Raw genomic sequence first — 18,884 nt, 5'->3', positions numbered from 1 at the left:
CGGAATGATTTGGGCTTTTTGTTCCATCAGAATTTTTTCAGAAACTGTTAGAGACTGGCAGCTGGAAACCATTCGAAAAATTTATCTGGCTTTCGGTGAAAATTTTACGGGCTTCACAGAGAATAAAGGACTGTTACTACAGCTTTAAGGACAGCTTTAAGGATGGCTTTAAGGATGCTCGGCACGCCAGGCTCCGTGCCGCCATCGAGAGCCACAAACCACTGGATCATTTCTAAACGGATGGCTCTGTGGAGCTGGGACCGTCGTGTGCACTTTCTCTGGTTATCACAAGAGCTGGACATCAACCATTTTATGGCAGATTTCACTTTTAACAAGAGATTTTGTCATGGAAAGCCGAGCGGAGGCTTCGCGCTTCACGATGGATTCGCTACTGGAGCGAGACAAAGGAATATCTCCGTTTTGGTCTCACAGGACGGCTTTGAGATGGTGTTCAGACAGCTGTCAGTGGTTTTTCCATCAAGTGATTATCCGAGAAATTGTGGATGTGCCTGGACATGCCAGAACATGTCCCGTGAGGCTTCATCACGGCGTTGCTGTGCGCCATGCGGCACCGCCGCGACGCGCGAAGCCTCCGCTCCTCTTTCCATGACAAAAACTCCTGTAACAGTGGAATGTGCTATTCATTTCCAAACTGGACGCTGTGTTTTATCCGGGATGTCGTCTGACTAGCACAGGAATTGTGAAAAGACTTGGACATCAGCACTTTTTCGGCACATTGAGACAGACGTGCGGAGGAATTCACGGGACATGTTCTGACATGTCCCGCTCTGTGGAGCCATCCATTTAGAAATGATCCGGTGGTTTGTGGCTCTCGATGGCGGCACGGAGCGCGGCACGCTGAGCGTCCTTAAAGCCATCCTTAAAGCTGTAGTAACAGTCCTTATTCTCTGTGAAGCCCGTAAAATTTTCACCGAAAGCCAGATAAATTTTTCGAATGGTTTCCAGCTGCCAGTCTCTAACAGTTTCTGAAAAAATTCTGATGGAAAAAAAGCCCAAATCATTCCGCCATTTCCTGACAATGAAAATCCGCCGAGGGGGTGGACCACTCCTCACTCAAAGCCTGCTCACAGGTGAATGATGCAACCGACAGGCATGGAAAAACTCACGAATGCGCATGAGGGTTCAAGCTTGTCTGATGCAATCACATGTGATTCAAATCCATATGGTTTTTGAAAAAATAATAAGGTCGGATACTTTTCTAATAGACATCGTATGTAGATGAAGACACAGATGTTTATGATAATGGGATTTGAGTTTGTGTTATTAAATGTGTTTGTAGCATGGCCCAAGCAGAGGGTCACCCCTTAGAGTCTGGTCTGCTTGAGGTTTCTTCCTCAATACATCAGAGGGAGTTTTCCTTACTACTGTCGCCTGTGTGCTTGCTCTGGGGGTTGGTAATGTGTATATATGTATGTATGTATATGGGGTGGGCGTTTATAAGCTCACCCCCTTTTTGGTCACACATGTCACTGTGGAATTGTCTTGTGTATCAGTTTTTGTTATTGTCGAGTTTGTGTGCCAAACTAAATAACTTCAGTTCAATTCAATTCAGTTCAATGTAAACAGTAAAGTCACCAGTGTAAAACTAACACTGACAGTGTTAAATTAACACTGCCAGTGTATATATGGTCCTACTCTGGTCAGAGTGGGACCACATTTTTACTATCAGTGTTAATTAACACTGGTGATTTTACTGTGCAGGCAGGCTTGGCTGGAGTGGTCAGCGGAGGACAGGAACAGATGAGCAGGGCAGGCAGAGGAGTCGAATATGAGTGAATCAAACAGACGGCTGAAGACTGAAGCAAGGCAGAAGGCAACTAGGATTCTGGTGAATTAGGCGTGGAGAATCTGAGGCACAGACAAAACAAGTAAAACAGACATCAAGGAAAATCACACCAAAAATACAAACCATGAAAAATCTTCTCAGAGATAAGGCCAATATGTTTGTGTGTTTTGAAAGATCTAGCAGTGTCTGGATGTCTGACCCGTGGTTAAATACTGTAGTGGCTTGACTGGAGATAGGGTGCAGGTGAAAAGACTCAGTAGCTGCAGAGGATCAAATGGGCAGGTTGGAGGAGGCAACCCAGAATCCATGCCCAGCAACACAGAGATAGACTGAGACAAACATGACACACAAGGAAGGTAATACAACAAGACACACAAGGGAAGGGAAAAGCAAAGCTTAAACCCTAACAGTACGCTCTCCACGAACAGGAGCCCCCCCTGTCGACCCACCAGGCTGGCAGGGATGGAGCGATCAAACTCTCTCACCAGCCGGCAGTCCAGAATGAAGGAACGAGGAACCTCTGCTCCTCTGGCCCATACCCGTCCGTCAACCAGATACTGGAGAAATCCGGATCACCATTGACAAGTTGGGTGGGTGGAGGGGGTGTGGCCAGAGGGCACAGATGACTGTCAACAGGTTTGTGCTGGGAAACATGGAAGTAGAGTGGACCCACAGTGAACTGGGGGCATCAACTTAACAGTAGTGCTGATAATCTTGTCAACAGAGAAAGGACTCAGGTAATGAGGTGACAACTTCTTGGAGTCTGTCTTTACAGGAATGTTCAAAGAGGATAATCAAGCAGTCTGATGTTGAGCTCTATAAAAATATGTTGACTTATTTTACCTTTTCTTTATGACTAAAATGCGATGTGAAGCAATATCTTTTAAAAGCAGTGTTTAAGCTCCTGCATGACTGGGTCTGTTTGGGATTCTAGCTTTAAAATCAGGTCAGTTATGTTTAGGGAAGCCATAAATATGAAAATGATTATGTGTCATGGGGTTTGTAGTCTTATCAAACTAACATGTAGGTTGTGATGACAATTTGGAATAGGGTAAAGGCAAAGAAAAACTTGGTAGATGTTGCTCACAAGGATTGGCTTCACTGCACTACAAACTGAGCAATACATTAACACACTAAGGCAATATTTTTGTAACACTTTCTACTCCAAAATCCAGTTTATCTCCTGACTTGTGGTGGGCTATAGAAACTGAAACCATTTACCTCTAGTGTGACATCATTCTCAGTTACAATCTATGACATTTGATGTTAATAAAAGTGGTATTATTTATGGGTGATTCTTAGACTACGGGCACTTATGTCCTTTGATCATATTGTATGAAAAACAGAAAAAAGGGGAAATTTCACACTTTTATAGTTATCTTTACAATGAAAGTGTGTTAAGAAATTTGTTGTAGTAGTCTATGATGAGCATCATTATATGCAAATATTGCCATTTTGTGCTTGTCCCACACCCAGACTTTTGATCTTCAATTATAAAAATGAATGGTAAAGAAACGTTTTTTCTAATGTTTTAAAATATCTCTGAATAAAATATCAGTAAAATAATCAAAACAGAATTGGGGTATTCAATGTCATACAACTGTTGTGATTTTTTTAAACAAAATGTAGTTGTCCCACACTATTGCCGTAATTTCCACCACAACATTGTAATGTCCCTAAACAGTTTGTATGAAAGATTGTTTGGGTAGTTTTGTATGGAGATAAACAGTGACATCAGAGCACATGTATATAGCGCCAAATCACAACAAACAGTTGCCCCAAGGCGCTTTATATTGTAAGGCAATGGTGTGGTGGAAATTACATTTACAAGGCCAATAGTGCCCGTAGTTAAAGAATCACCCTTATATGGTCAGAAAGTCTTCCATTCTATGTGCACAAACAATTCTGCTATATTTTCTTAAAGAAAAATCTGAAGCATTATCTGCTGTTTTAAAAAATGATATGTGTTTTTGTATTAATTTGTGTTACTAAAAATAATTAGATTTTACTTATAACCAAATCAAAATGATGATCATGGAAGTATGTTGAGGATTAAGTCAAAGTCATCAACTGCAAATCTAGAAATTAACTTATGCTTGGAAATGTTAGCTGAACAAAGTTGCTCTATTGACATTACCTAACAAAGGTAGGGTGGAGTTCTGCAGTGTAAATGATTGCTGTGCTGTGCTGAAAGCTGCAGCAGCAGAGAATTTTCCTAGTACAGCAATGACTGTTACCAACACAAGAAGATCTGTAAAGAATCACAGATAAATATAAAACACATAAAGTTGTGGTTGGGTGTTTACATGCACTCATCATAGGCATGGATGTCATTTTGGGCTATTAATGATGTCTTTGAACTGTTCTTTTGGTAGAGTGGAATATTGTACAGCATACATCATTAATGACTCTAAAAAAGAATAATCGGGTACACAAGTCTGAATTCATTTTGGATCTGTCATGGGCTGCCTTGGCCCCCTGCCTTTGTCTCTCCTTTTGTGTCTCGTTTGTTTGTTCCTCCAGGTGATGTGCACAGGAGCTGAGGAGCCTGTTCTCATCTATTCTTCACACCTGTGACTCATCTGCCTATGATGATCAGTGGTGCACTTAAACCCCGGCTTTCACCTCATCAGTGCTAGAATCTGAGATCAGCTTGAGACCAGATACCAGCCTGATAACAGAACCTACAGAGATTTCCTCAGCGTGAATCCAGTGTGTCTTTTATTTAACAGAGGGACTTTTCGGGGGATTCTTGCAAATAAATTTGCTTCACACAGTCATCTTGTAACTGTCACAGTAACTCCAGACTGTCTTTGATCATCCTGGAGCTGATCAATGGGTGAGCCTTTGCCATTCTGGTTATTCTTCTAGCCATTTTGATGGTTGTTTTCCGTTTTCTTCCACGCGTCTCTGTTTTTTTGGTCCATTTTAAAGCATTGGAGATCATTGTAGATGAACAGCCTATAATTTTTTGCACCTGCGTATAAGTTTTCCCCTCTCCAATCAACTTTTTAATCAAACTACGCTGTTCTTCTGAACAATGTCTTGAACATCCCATTTTCCTCAGGCTTTCAAAGAGAAAAGCATGTTCAACAGGTGCTGGCTTCATCCTTAAATAGGGGACACCTGATTCACACCTGTTTGTTCCACAAAATTGACGAACTCACTGACTGAATGCAATACTACTATTATTATGAACACCCCCTTTTCTACTTTTTTTTTTTACTAATAGCCCAATTTCATAGCCTTAAGAGTGTGCATATCATGAATGCTTGGTCTTGTTGGATTTGTGAGAATCTGTTGAATCTACTGGTACCTTGTTTCCCATGTAACAATAAGAAATAAACTCAAAACCTGGATTAATCTTTTTAGTCACATAGCACTACTATTATTCTGAACACTACTGTATTTAGCCAGAATTATGCCAGAAGCTTGTTGATGGCTACTAAAACCATCAGGTTGAGGTGCAGCATGCTCAGGCATATTTAAACAAATATATAAACAAATATTAGTGGGGATAGTAAAGGATTATTAACCGAGTGAGAGGTTTGTACGGGGAACTATGAGATGTGTTGACAGTACGGACCGAGCGTCAGTGTATTGTATATACTGTCTGATATCCCCGTACAGACCGAGCAAGCGAGGCTAATAATTTGTTTATCATATGGCTATTGTTATTTCTTCCCCCAGTTCTTTCCATAATACTGTCCCTTACAAAGTACAAACTCTAACTATTCCTCACATTTAAATTTAATCAAAGTCACAGCAAAAATAATCAGGCCTGGACCCTGCAAGAACTTCTCTTACAGACAACATCCACTCTTATAGAACCAAAAACAATGGATACAAGCAGTTTTTATACAGGATTACAAATGCGTGACAGAGGCGGACCTTATTTCACAAAATCCTTCTGTTATTGGCCCCCGTGGGCATTCAAGGGAGGTCCACGCCACTGCCCGAGTCCCGTACAATAACGGGAGACATATGATGTATAATTGTAACCGAACTCTGTTTATCCTAGGTGGTACAAACTAGTTAAATCCGGCTGTACATGCACATACCAAGAGAGAACAAAGGAAAGTGAGAATAACAATGAAAACTAAGAGTATAATCCTAAATAAAATAACTACCTTAATACCAAAACAAGTACAGAAAACAAATAAAAAAAAACATAATTGAACACAGAAATATATCTAACACTATTTCTATATATAAACACAAACTTACAGTATTAGTATGCTGCTGACAGTGTTGGGATCATTTGCTTTCTTCACCTCCATGAAGACCTTGCTAACAGAGGGTCCGGTCATTACCTAAGCTTTCAATCTGTATGTTTTTTCTGATGCTGTTTAGATATTAATGGGGCACGTTCATGTCCAACTTGGTTTTTCTAATCATGTTTTTAGCTTCCTGGTTTCTAACGAAAATATGCGTTGCAGAGCGATTGTCATGGTAACCGGTCCGATATGGGAAAATAGCTGACTGGTTATCAGCCAATCAGAGCGCGCATTGCATTGCAGCCATATAAGAAATGTATGTATTTCAGCCTGTATGTATAACTTTGAACCTGTGTGGATGAGAGACGATCCAAAATAAATTTTAAACTTATGCATCCAATTATTGTTTTTTAGAGTCATTAATGATGTATGTTGTATAATCATTCGCCCCGTCAAAAGAAATGGCTCAAAGAAATCATTAAAGGCCCAAAATTACTGACATTCATGCCCATGACAAGTGTATGTCACCTTCTGACCACAACTGTATGTTAGTAGAAAATGATAGCAAATTGAAATCTGTAGAAAAAAAGCATTTCCTGTTCAAAACAATGACTAAAAAAATATGGTACCTTCTGGAATAGCTATGATCAAAAGGCAAACAACACCCCCAACAAGCATATAGGCTGTTTGACTTGGTCTCCTTCCAAGGTATTGAGTTAAGGCCAAACATCCCAGGTAAGATGGAATTTCAACTAAACCAAAGATGAACTGTGTGAGGTAGATGTTGTGACCCAAACTGCCAGCATTCAGGCTCAGTCCATAATACAGTAGACTCACTGCAAACCTGGTATCAAAGATGGATATATTCAGTTTGACATAAAAACAACAGAGGCGTAATACATTTTTGCCATTTTGGGCCCTACACTGATGATACACAGTGATGTGAAAAAAATGTGTGCACCCTTGAGCTTTTGCATGTTACAAACTATCAGGCTTTTAAATAAGTATTGAACACATTAACATTTTTTTCTCAGTAAATATATTTCTAAAGGTGCTACTAACATGACATTTTCACCAGATGTCAGTAACAACCCAGGTAATACACATGTACAAAGAAATCAAAACAAATAAGTACAGAAATTAAGTTATGTGTAAAAACGTGAAATGACACTAGAAAAAAGTATTGAACACATGAAGAAAGGGAGGTGCAAAAAGGCATGGAAAACCAAGACTGCAGCTAAAATATATCAGCAATTACAAAGCAATCCTGCCCTTTGTCAGTGCAAATTAATATCAGCTAGTTCAGTACCAACTGATGGCCTAAAGAAAGGTGTCTCATTACCAAGGTGCCACATAGGAAACACTTATGATGTGTTAAAGCAAAGAGCTCTCTCAAGAGCTTCGCAACCTTATTGTTGCAAAACCTACTGAAGGCACTGGTTACAGAAGGATTTCTAAACCTCTGGATGTTCCACTGAGCACTGTTGGGACCATAATCCAGAAGTGGAAAGAGCATCATGTCACCATAAACCTTCCACAACTAGGTGTGCCTCATAAGATTCTGACAGAGGAGTGAAAAGAATCATCATCTGAAGTGCACAAACTCCACATGAGACAACAACACTGCACAAGGGCTACTGAAGCAGTTACACAGAAATGTGTTTTTGTGTCACTTCTGTGGATCGGGTGCATTTTAAGCCATATGATAGACTCACAACTGCCACCGTCCAGTATAAAGGGGGCCTTACTGTGTGGTTGTGAGTCTTGAATGCTAACCAGTGACCTAAACGACTGGATGCCTTTGGTACAGGTCTCTTCAGAGGATGGATGGATGGATGGATAGATGAATGGATGGATGAGATTTATTGTCATCCATCACAATGAAGAGTAACACTTGCAATGTGAGGGAGCGCCACCTTCGATATTTTCGTCCTGTAGCATATTTTTATGTGCATGATCCATCATGCAGGTCCCTTAGTGTTGAGGACTCCAATGCTTGTAGAAGGCCAAGGACAGGCCCACACTTCACCCGCCTGTGGCAGATAGTTGGTTATTTTACAATGATGTGGGGGGATGGACCGGTTATCTGCCTGGGTGGTTGCCATCCAGGACCCAAGGCATTTCCATAGTGTGACAGATGCAGCAAAGCTCATCATGAGTGCATGTTCACAAGCTTGCTGCTTTCTGAGGTGATACAGTTGTGTGTCTTGTACCTGAAAACCCGTGCGTCTCCACTGTCACCCTCCCGATCTCATTCATATGCTGTGAGACACTTTAGATCAGATTTTTGGTTGTCTGTGTTGCAGTTGCTTTCTACTGCCTCGTTTTATTTTAAAATGAGAAATTAATATTCATGGCGTATAAGACAGGGTCCTCACATTTTTTGTTATATACCAAGAATAAAAATTGATGTGCCTTTGCAAGGTTGTATTAACTAAGATAAATAGTGGCATGAAGTAATGTTGATGAAAGATTAAAATATAATGACAAACCAGCTGAACCTCATTATCAAAGAATGTTTTCTCAAATCGGAGATCTGAAAGATGTCCACCACAGAACCATAGTTATGTGCACCCTCCAGCTTGATCTAAACAGAGAAATATATTTTAGTTGATTTCCATGTTTGCCGTCATGGGCTTTAATGTCTTTTTTTTTTTTTTTTTTGGTGGCACAAACACTACTGTTGCTCACATTATCCAGCAGGTCATGTGGAATCTCTCTTATTCACCCTGGCTGCTCTCTGAAGCTGCTTGTGAGCCTCTTCCTTTCTACCCAGAGTCAAAAGCCAGCAAGCTGATTCTGGGAGAAACCTAATAAAAAAAATAAAAAAAAAAAACATCCAAGATCTTAAGTTTGTATTATTTGGATGTTCTCTGAGAAAGTTGTGAGGAAATCAGGAACTTATCTCATGATTATGGTATGATAGTGTGTGGCTGACCAGAAGAGGAATCCCAGCACAAGAACAAGAGGACAGAAGAGCACTAGCTGTAGAATCCTCCAGTTGGGAATGCCGTAAGCAATCCCAGGCAACAACATCAGTCCAAGAGAGAAACAATTTAAAAGGCACAAAGGGCACAGAGCAGTTTTGGAAGTATCAATCCACTCCACAGCTATAAAGCAATAAGACAGATGTTACAGTTTAGCTTACTCTCCCTACATGAACATTAAAATCTAACAATTGCAATCTATAGGTTTTGAGTTACTCTTTTAAGATCAGGACATTTTTCAATATACCTCAGACAAAGGCAAACAAAAACCTTAGAGCAGAACAATCACACATTCTCATTCAGGGTGCTTAAAAATTACAGTAATGCTTTGTCAGAGGCCATGATGTCAATGGAAGCGTATGAGTTAAGAAAAACATAGTCATCTCATCATCTTCAACCACTTTTCATGTTTGGGTCGCGGGGGCAACAGCTCCAGCAGGGGACCCCAGGCTTCCCTTTCCCGTGCCACACTGACCACCTCTGACTGGTGGATCCCAAGGTGTTCCCAGGCCAGTGTGGAGACATAATCTCTCCACCTAGTCCTTGGTCTTCCCCGGGGTCTCCTCCCAGATGGATGTGCCTGGAACACCTCCCTTGGGAGGCGCCCAGGAGGCATCCTTACCAGATGCCCAAACCACCTCAGCTGGCTCCTTTCAATGTGAAGGAGCAGCGACTCTACTCCAAGCTCCCCATGGATGACTGAACTTCTCACTCTATCTCTAAGGGAGACACCAGGCACCCTCCTGAGAAAGCCCATTTTCGTCGCTTGTACCCGCGATCTAGTTTGTATGGTCATGACCCAACACTCATGACCATAGGTGAGAGTAGGAACGAAGATTGACGATCGAGAACTTCACCTTTTGGGTCAGCTCCCTTTTCATCACAACAATACTGTAGAGCGAATGCAATACTGCCCCTGCTGTGCCGATTCTCTGGCCAATCTCACACTCCATCGTCCCCTCACTCGTGAAAAAGACCCCCCTCCTTCACGTGGGGCAAGGCCGTATTCTCTACCCGGAGTAGGCAATCCATCAGATTCCTGCTGAGAACCATGGCCTCAGATTTAGAGGTGCTGATCCTCATCCCAGAGGCTGCTGCCCTTTGGGCCTGTCGGTACCTTGCAACTGCCTCTGGACTCCTCTCAGATAACATATCCCGGAAGGACTCCTTCAGTCGGACAGCTTACCTGACCACCGGTGTCCATCACGGTGTTCGACCCTTGACCTAAGACCTTCAGGCCACAGCTCCCCGCTGCAGCTTCAGCAATGGAAGCTTTGAACATTGCCAATTCTGGTTTAATGCCCCAACCTCCACAGGGATGCTACAGAAGCTCTGCCAGAGGTGTGAGTTGAAGATCTGTTGGACAGTAGGCTCCTCCAGACATTCCCAGTTCATGCTCACTATCTGTTTGGGCTTACCAGGTCTGTCCAAAGTCCTCCCCCACCCTCTGATCCAACTCACCACCATGGTGATCAACTGACAGCTCTGCCCCTCTCTCCACCCAAGTGTCCAGAACATGCGGGGGTGCTCTTGTACCATGTACACTTATGAGCATCCTTATGTTCGAACAAGGTGTTCATTATGGACAGTCCGTGACTAGCACACAAGTCCAATAACAAACAACCATTCTGGTTTTGATCAGGGAGGCCATTCCTCCCAGTCACACCTCTCCAGGTGTCTCTGTCATTGCCCACGTGTGTGTTGAATTCCCCCAGCAGAACAGTGGAGTCCCCACCAGAGCCCCATACAGGACACCATTCAGGGACTCCAAGAAGGCCGAATACTTCAAAATACTGTTTGGTGCATACGCACAAACCACAGTCAGATCCTCCCCTGCCACCTGAAGACGCAGGGAGGCAACCCTCTCGTCTACTGGAGTAAACTCCAATGTAGCGGCGCTCAGCCGGGGGCTCATGAGTATCCCCACACCCACCCGGCGCCTCAGCCCCTGAGCAACTCCAGAGAAGAATAAGGTTCAACCCCTATCAAGGAGAGTGGTTCCGGAGCCGAGGCTGTGCGTGGAGGCGAGGCCCACCAGATCAAACTGGTATCGCTCCACCTTCCACATAAGCTCCGGCACCTTCCCTGACAGCGAGGTGACTTTCCACAACTCCAGAGCTAGCCCCTGCTGCCTGAGTCTAGTCCGTCGAGGCCCTCGACTTTCACTGCCACCCAAAGGACAGCGCACCCGACACCAGAGGTTCCCCCTGCAGGTGGTGAGCCCACAGGGTGGAGATGGAAAGTCCACGTTGCTTTTTCGGGCTGTGCCGACTGGGCTCTGTGGGCAGCCCAGCCACCAGGCGCTTGCTGACGAGCCCTACATCCAGGCCTGGCTCCAGATGAGGGCCCTGGGCTTCCTCACGTTTCCTCTACCTCATTCTATCATGGTATAAAAAAAATTGTCATCTGTACCTACCAATTACAGTTGCAATCAATGGAACTACACCTCCTGAAGATCCAGAGAAAAATTTCATAACCATATAAATATAGATGTTAGGTGGGAAAGCAACACCCACGCTAAACAATAACTGGACAATCATTGAAAGCAGTGCAGCAAAGCGTCGACCAAACCTGTAAAGAAAGAAGAAAACTATTCACAGATGCAAGGTGGCTTCAAAGAGCCCAAAGCTTCCATTGGCACTTATTGCTTCTGCTAACAACTGAAGAGGGCAGTTAGACATGTGCCCTTTCCCTCCAGTGTAATGTTCATAAAGTGAGAATTTCAATTTCAATTTAATTTCATTTATATAGCTCCACATCACAACAGAGATGCCTCAAGGCGCTTCACACAAGTAAGGTCTAACCTTACCATATAAAGAATCAAGTTCAAGTTTCACTTTATTTATACATAGAAATGGAAATTTAGTCTGCAGCAGGATATCAAAGATACATACACAGAAAAGCACCACCAGATGCCAACAACATTGTACACACAACACAACACACACAATAGAAACACTCTTTCCCCCCAAAACCAATGAAAGAATCCAATTGTCAGTACACAGGTAAATCTATCACAATGATTAAGGATAGGAATAAATAAATAATAATGTATACTTGAACTTGAGACTTTGACTACAAATGCTCACCTTTAAAATGAATCCTCCCAATACGCAATATATGCCTCACAGCCAGACCTAGAGGCCGGTGTCGCCGGTCCACCCTGCCTTTACTGAGCATGCGTCATTTCTGCATGTCGGCCGCGGTTCACCGATTATTACCTCATTTCTGCTTAAAACTGCACTCAAGTCATCATCCATCTCAGCGACAGATATCTGAAGCTTTTGTACAACAATAATTTCCAAACGAATTCAGCATTATTTCATAATAAAAGAAGGAGGAAGCTGCTCGCTGCTGCGTTCACTGCGCCTCCGTCATTTCAAAGCGTCAGTCACGACTCACCGATTACCGACTCACTGATTTCTGCTTAAAACTGACTTGAGAATGATGTAAGAGGTTTTACTTTGCCATCTGATGGTTAGTAATCACATTATTCCCTTTGATAACTTTGGGTATAAAGACTCCGTCTCAGAAGAGCTGCTGTGGTCCCAAATGAAGCATGTGCAGTGACAGCATCTGAATTCTGGATCAAGATTTCACTTTATATAGGCTTTGAACGATTACTTCAAATCCACTTCACGGATTCTCACCAAATTTTTCACTACAGATAGATATTAGGGCATGGAAGATTCCACTGAATTTTGGAGGTGATCCGGATCCGGAATCTGGAACAAGATTTCCCTTTATATAGGCTTTGAAGGATTACTTCAAAAATACTTCACAGATTTTTACCAAATTTGCATAGGCTTTGAAAGATTACGTCAAAACTTCATTTTTTCAATTTCAATTTATTTTCGTTGATATAGTGCCAATTCACAACAGTGTTGCCTCGAGGTGCTTCACACAAGTAAGGTTTAACCTTACTAACATCCAGACCAGCAGTTGTAAGGAAATACTCCCTCTGAGGAAGAAACGTCAAGCAGACCAGACTCAAAGGGGTGACCCTCTACTTGGGCCATGCTACAGACACAAATTATAGAACAATTCACAAAACGAAAATACAGGAAATGCTGTTGGCGCACAGTACAGGAGGGTCTCCCGCACAAATACCACACCCATCTCTGGATGGAGCTGCACCTTAAACAGAGAGAAAAAAACAGAATCAGGCAGCAGAAAAACAAGAAATACAGTATAATTTGCCAGCATTAAACAACAAGAAAAACAGGAAATACTAAGGTGATTGCTGGCCATGGATTCTCACCAAATTTTAATCACAGATAGAAATTATGCCATAGAAGACTCCATTAAATTTGTGAGGTGATCCCGAACCAAATCTGCATTCTGGATCAAGATTTCACTGTATATACGCTTTGAAGAATGATGTCAAAACTACTTTACAGATTCTCACTAAATTTGCACCACAGATAGATATTAGGGCATGGAAGACTCCACTGAATTTTTGAGGTGATCCAGATCTGGATTCTGGTTCAAGATTTCACTTTATATAGGCTTTGAATGATTACTTCAAAAGTACTTTGCAGATTCTCACCAAATTTGCACCACAGATAGATATTTGGACTTGGAAGAATCCACTGAATTTTGGTGTTGATTCGGTGTCGGAGACCAAACGGTCTGCCCCTAAAAATTGGTCTGCCCTGCCTCAACTGTGAAAGTGTCATTTTGTAGCTCAGCCGCTCATCTGAGTCAGAGCCTCTTCAGCCGAAATGATCAAATGGATTAATGGGATTATTAACACTCAGATGATCTTAAATTATTCTAGTGTCAGTTTTAAGTAGAAACAAAGCCGTTTCAAGCAGTAACGAGGTGAAACTTGTTGACGCTTTGAAATGACTGACACGCAGTGAATGCATCAGGTCACAGCTCGTGTAGCCGTGGTGCTCTGATCGCTTCCTCCATCTTTTACGATGACATAATGCTGAATTTATGTGGAAATGATTGTTGTAAAAAAGCTTCAGATATCTGTTGCTGGAATAGATGATGACTGGAGTGCAGTTTTAAGCAGAAACGGGGGTGATAATCCGTGAACTGTGGCTAATGACGCATGCACAGTGAAGGCAGGGAAGCCCGATTTTTAGGGGGAACCGTTTGGTTGGCGACACCGAATCGAGATTAGCAGATGTCAGAAATCTCTGATTGCTCATTTGTTATGCAACACATGGACATAATACAAGCGAAGTGACGCACAGCGGCGTGAAGCTTGCTCATGGTACAGGGATTCTCAAACAGGAAGTGCCAAATTTTGAGTCCACAGTGAAACAGGACATGTCAAATGTGAAACACTTCCTGGATCAACACTTCCTGGATTGACAGATGAGATCTCATGGATTCTCGCGGGAACTCAGTATAAATGGACTGTATTTATATAGCACTTTTCCATCTGATTTATATAGCACTTTTCCATCTGCATCAGAGGCTCAAAGTGCTTTACACATTAATCCAACACTAACAGGGTCTTCCTTTGTACAATAGCCACATGTGATTTAAATTTTGTCAAGATCCATCATGCCGACTTGAGATGATCCTCGAAATGGTGAAAATTTAACAGTGGTGGGCACAGCTAACCAAAAACCTAGCTTTGATAACAATTAATCCAATAACTGAAAAGTTATCTTTTATGACGCTAAACCACTAAACTGCTTTTAAAAAGTATCTTTATTACAGCTAACTGATAACTTTTATTCGGACGCGGCCACATCAGATTGCACTGTCAGCTTCTATCTTTATTACAGCTAACTGATAACTTTTATTCGGACGCGGCCACATCAGATTGCACTGTCAGCTTCTGATAAACCAGTTTGACTTTCACTTTTCGCTGCTGGGTAAATTCAAGGATCACAAACACATAAGAATGCATGAAAAATGAATGAATAAAAAAAAATAAAACCCCAAACACTGTCATCATGCTTCAAAATCAGTAAAACACAGTATTAGAAGTCACAGTTTATCTTGGTATTAGATACACCGTCATTTACAAACTAAAAAGCTGCTGCTTTTTTCACATGTTTTGAACCCTGCGGCTTAAACAACCGAAATACGTCCATTAATGCATTGAATGGCAGAGTAAAATACACGTAGTAAATATAAATTCTTACCTGTTAGTTTCACTGGGATTCATCTGAATAAATAATCCACATAATAAAGCGTCCTTTTTTAAAAGTCCAAAAAAGTTTCTAAACGTGAAGAAAAGTCCCTCTGTACACACAGCTGCACCGTGAGAGCTCCTCTCCCCCACCGAGTCTTGGCAATTAAATTACAGCCACAAAGAAATCAAATAAAATCTTAAAATTAATTTGTTTTGTTTCTGTGTCGAGTGGACAACTCACTGTAATGTCCAAAGTGAACCTGAACTACAGTACCCACAATGCTTACTGCGTCGACAGGCCAATCATGTTTTGCACTTAATGATGACATGATCAGCATGCAACAGGCAGCCAGTCTGCTACAAACACACAACAGATGGACAAAATGTTTGATTTTAGGGTTTACAAATGTTTTTAACCATTAAATTTTGCTCATTTTACCAGCAAAAAACATGTTATCGGACTGAAAGTTATCAGAACTAAATTGATCCGAAGATAACTGATGATGGTTTTAAAACTTATCTGAAAAGCTAGTCCAATAGCAAAAACATTAGCTTTGATAATTATCTGCTATCAGATTAGCTGAACTGTGCCCATCACTGAAATTTAAGAAATGATCCAGAATCGAGATCTTGATTCCGATCTACTCCAAAATTTAATGCAGTCTTCCATGCCCCAATTTGTGGTGCAAATTTGATGAGAATCTGTGCAGTGGTTTTGACTAAATGCTTAGAAGCCGATAAAGTGAAATCCTGACCCAGAATCCGGATCCGGATCACCTTCAAAAGTCACTGTTGACTTCCACGCCCTAATATCTATCTAAATTTCATCAAAATCCATGCAGTAATGTTGATGTAATCCTTAAAAGCCTATATAAGGAGAAATCCTGAGCCAGAATCCGGATCTGGATCTGAATCACCTCCAAAATTCAGTGGACTCTTCCATGACCTAATATCTATCTGTGGCGAAAATTTTGTGAGAATCAGTGAAGTAATTTTGACAAAATCCTTCAAAGTCTATATAGAGTGTAATCTTGATCCAGAATTTTTGTTCCAGAATCCAAATCTGAGTCTGGATCACCTACAAAATTTAATGGATGTCTTCTGTGGCCTATATCTATCTGTGGTGAAAATTTTGGCAAAATCTGTGCAGTGGTTTTGACGTAATCCTTAAAAGCCTATATAAAGTGAAATCCTGAGGCAGAATCCTGATTCAAATTCAGTGGAGTCTTCCATGCCCGAATATCTATCTGCGGTGCAAATTTGGTGAGAATCTGTAAAGTAATTTTGACATAATCCTTCAAAGCCTATATAAAGGGAAATCCTAATCCACAAATGTTGTTCCAGAATCCAAATCCAGATCATCCCCAAAATTTAATGGAGACTTCCATGGCCTATATCTGTCTAATTAAAATCTGTGAAGTAGTTTTTGATGCAATCCTGCTAACAGTCAGACAAATAAACACCAGTGATTTTATTATGTCCATGGCGGAGAACAAAGGTCATTTCAATCCAATTAACAAACAAATAGGTTTTACAACTCAGTCAGAAAGCAATCATATCATTCTAATGGAAATAAGACCTGGTCTACCTTTGATTATTCTGTTACCTACGTTTTTGATCACTGAAACAGTCAGGACCTGAGCTGCAGGCTTTATGTGTATCTGTTAGCAGTTCAGGGTTTCATTTATTTATTCAGACAAATTCCAGACACGTGAATGCAACAAGTCATTTAAAAAAATAGATTAATTTACCACTGCTTGTACTTTAATTTCATTGTGCAGTTATAGTTATGACATTTTGGTACATGTCTGTCTTGCATTTTATTTTGAAAATTATGACTCTGCTTCTAGTCATGACCTCATTTCCAACTCCTGTATTTCATCTCAGATATGCAGAGCAATTCTGAGCGAAGGTAGGTCTTTTTGGCTTTATCTGACCAACTTAGATCCAGATTGCGCACTATGAACATAATCTATCAGGGTACCTCATGGTGAAGAGCAACACGACCTCAGATAATTCAAACATGACACAGCAATCAAATATTTAAATGAGAGCAAACTTTGAATGTTGAGGTATAAGTATCAAATGTTGCTGTGGCTGCTACTACTACTACTACTCATAATAATTATAATAACTAGAGCACCGCGTTTATACAGTGCCAATCTCCACCAACACTAGTTTCTAATTCCCCAAGTGTTTATCTTGGTAAACCTTTCATGGTCAAAGTTTCATAAGCTAAATTAGATGTGATCAAATGCCAGGAGTATGTATTTTGCTCGTGCACTTGAAGATTTTTTGTGGTGGTGTCAGTTTTCTTTTTCAACTTTTTCTCTTTTTCTGTCAGGGTCCAGTCCTGGTCGGGTTGATTTTTTGAGTTCTGTCCTTTTTGGTTCTTTTACTCACTTGTCTGGTATGTGAGTAGGCGTTCCCCTCACTTTGTTTCACACTGCTTTTTCTCTCACACATCTTGCGGTGTACACATGGCTTGTGTGGCTGAGTGCATGTGTGTAATCATTTTTTCTCTCACATATTTTGCGGTGTACATACGAGGTCTGTCCAAAAAGTATCGTACCTTTTTATTTTTTTCAAAAACTATATGGATTTGAATCATTTTGTCTGAGAACTTGCTGAGAGACTGCCGCTTTGCTCCATGAAATTTTTTTTCCGAAACTGTTAGAGACAGGCAGTTGGAAACCATTCGATAGATTGAGTTGGATATTGGTTAAGATTCTGTCAGCGTCACGCGGATTATGGACTGTTAAAACCTTTTTAAAGACGGCCCACAGCGGCGGAGGGCGCGCAGCGTACTGAGCGGCCATTCGACAGGCTGGATCGACCAGATCATTTCTAAACTGAATGCTGTGTTGATCCGGGACATCATGTGACTACCACAGAAATGGCAACAGAGCTGGACATAGCACTTTTGCGGCACATTCCACTGTTACAGGAGATTTTGTAATGAAAGACGTGCGGAGGATTTCGCGCGTCGGCACGAAGCAGCTCAGGACGCGCAGCAAAAAAACACCTCCGTCTTGGAATTCTCACAGGACATGTTGGGGCATGTCCACGGGAGGGGTGGACCAGTGCTCACTCAAAGCCTGCCCACAGGTGAATGACGCAACCGACAGGCGTGGAAAAACTCACGCATGCGCACGAAGGTTCAAGCTTGGCTGATGCAATCACACGTGATTCAAATCCATATAGTTTTTGAAAAAAATAAAAAGGTCTGTTACTTTTTGGACAGACCTCGTATGGCTTGTGTGGCTGAGTGCATGTGTGTAATCATTTTTTTCTCCCACATCTTGCTGTGTATGGCTTGTGTGGCTCAGTGTGTGTGTGATAATCTTTTATTTCCTGCCTCCTTCCAGCCTGTCGGAGCTTCCGCTCCAAATTCTCTGTGGATGTTTCCTCTTCTGACTTCTGCTCTTTTCTCTTTCCCATATTCTCTCTGCTTATCCCAACATCTGCCTGTGTCATATGTTGTTTTTTTTACTTGTTACCTGCTTTACTTTTATCTGTGGATTTTCCCTTGTTATGTAGGGTTGTGTGTGATCATCGGGTTACAATGACGAAGGGATTGCAAAATGCTTGTAAAAAGAAAAACAATTTACGAGGTCTGTCAATAAAGTAACGGTCCTTTTATTTTTTTTTCAAAACTATATGGATTTCATTCATATGTTTTTACGTCAGACAAGCTTGAACCCTCGTGCGCATGCGTGAGTTTTTCCACGCCTGTCTGTGACGTCATTCGCCTGTGAGCACGCCTTGTG

At 41.6% G+C, this 18,884-nt stretch overlaps 1 pseudogene; it reads right to left on the bottom strand.

Annotated features, from left to right (window-relative positions):
• Positions 1 to 1,983: 1,983 nt before the first annotated feature.
• Positions 1,984 to 17,103, bottom strand: LOC117520029 (annotated as a pseudogene).
• Between the last annotated feature and the right edge of the window lie 1,781 nt (positions 17,104 to 18,884).

Source organism: Thalassophryne amazonica, chromosome 1, assembly GCF_902500255.1.
Source record: "Thalassophryne amazonica chromosome 1, fThaAma1.1, whole genome shotgun sequence".
Lineage (NCBI taxonomy): Eukaryota > Metazoa > Chordata > Actinopteri > Batrachoidiformes > Batrachoididae > Thalassophryne > Thalassophryne amazonica.
The sequence above is the reverse complement of the archived record's forward strand: the minus strand, read 5'-3'. Positions and strand labels throughout refer to the sequence as shown.